This window comes from Pundamilia nyererei, unplaced genomic scaffold, assembly GCF_000239375.1.
Source record: "Pundamilia nyererei isolate P.nyererei 1_Seehausen unplaced genomic scaffold, PunNye1.0 scaffold00134, whole genome shotgun sequence".
Classification (NCBI taxonomy): Eukaryota; Metazoa; Chordata; class Actinopteri; order Cichliformes; family Cichlidae; genus Pundamilia; species Pundamilia nyererei.
The window spans coordinates 2,276-3,411 of record NW_005187535.1 but is presented as its reverse complement, the minus strand read 5'-3'; the positions used below and the strand labels follow the sequence as shown (position 1 = coordinate 3,411).

The window sequence follows — 1,136 nt, the reverse complement described above, 5'->3', positions numbered from 1 at the left end:
CTTTCAAGCATCCCTGCAAGTATTGTTTTTGTAACAGTGTCACAAACTAAAACCCTTGTTAAAAAGCAGCTTCAGAAATAGCTATTCTCAAATCTAGAGTAAATCATATTTTATTCAAACACATAAACCTTCAAATATATAATTTTATTTTGGTAGAACTTAATTTTAAATAACAGTTAAAATCACATATAGCAACATTTTTTTTCACTTGTAGTTTTTGTAATTTTGGTGTTGTAATTGGTCCTGAGAAGATGCAGTGAAAGCTTTTTTTTAACTGTAGCTAGAACATTAGTGAAATCGCATTAGAGAGCTTTTTAATCCCCCATAGGATATACTTAGATTAGCCTCACGTCCTGCACACAGGTACCAAAAGGTAGGCACCAACAAAATGAACAGAATGAAAAATGAGACCTGATGAGATTATTTTGCACATTAGAGTTATTAAACACTTATTCTATTCTACAAAAGCAACAATAATCTCTGAAGTCTTACAATTTTGTGCAGCCTCATTTCTATCATTTAAATGTTTTAAACAAGCAACAATTTGCTGTCAGATGAATACTAAATCTTTTAGGTTATTAGAGTGAAGACAAATTGCAGCTACACACCAAACACACACATTCATCTTTTAGGTTCTCATACCACTCTTGGATATCTCCAGTTCAGTGGAGAAAAGTACAGCAGTCAACAGCTTGTCAGATCCTGAATCTCTGAGTGAATATTCCTGTAAATTGACTCTTAAAACAAAATGATCCCAGGTGTTCAGTGCAGGTCTCAACAGTAAATCCTCAGTGAGATTTTCTTCTCTAAGCACAGAAAGCTTCAGGACAGCATGTCCTGAAGGAGCTCCTCCCTCTTTTTCAGTGTTCCTCCCCCATTGACACTGGCCACCTCCTTTTACTTTCTCCTCCTTCCTTGTCCTCTCTGTCGCCAAGTCACTGTTAAAAAATGAGGATCACTATATCTGTCAATTGTATCTGCTTCCTCTGGCCACCCTTCCTATCGCCCCACCTCTCCACATCACCTGCATAATTCCTTCCTAGCTCTACAAACAAGCGAACAGATAATGGATTGAGAACAATAAGCTTACAGCTTGATGAGGCTGAAATTATCAGATCACAGTCTTGTGTATAAAG

The 1,136-nt window shown here is 36.7% G+C and overlaps 1 protein-coding gene across 2 annotated transcripts in view; it reads right to left on the bottom strand.

Moving 5' to 3' along the window:
• Nucleotides 1–980, bottom strand: part of LOC102203375 (sodium/potassium/calcium exchanger 2-like) — a 16,489-nt gene extending 15,509 nt beyond the window's left edge. The window contains exon 1 of one of the 2 annotated variants that reach the window (XM_005743605.2): nt 643–980. The gene's annotated coding sequence lies outside the window, so the exon portion shown is untranslated. The remainder of the gene's footprint in view (nt 1–642) is intronic. The other variant, XM_005743606.1, reaches the window with a different exon arrangement.
• Nucleotides 981–1,136: the final 156 nt, after the last annotated feature.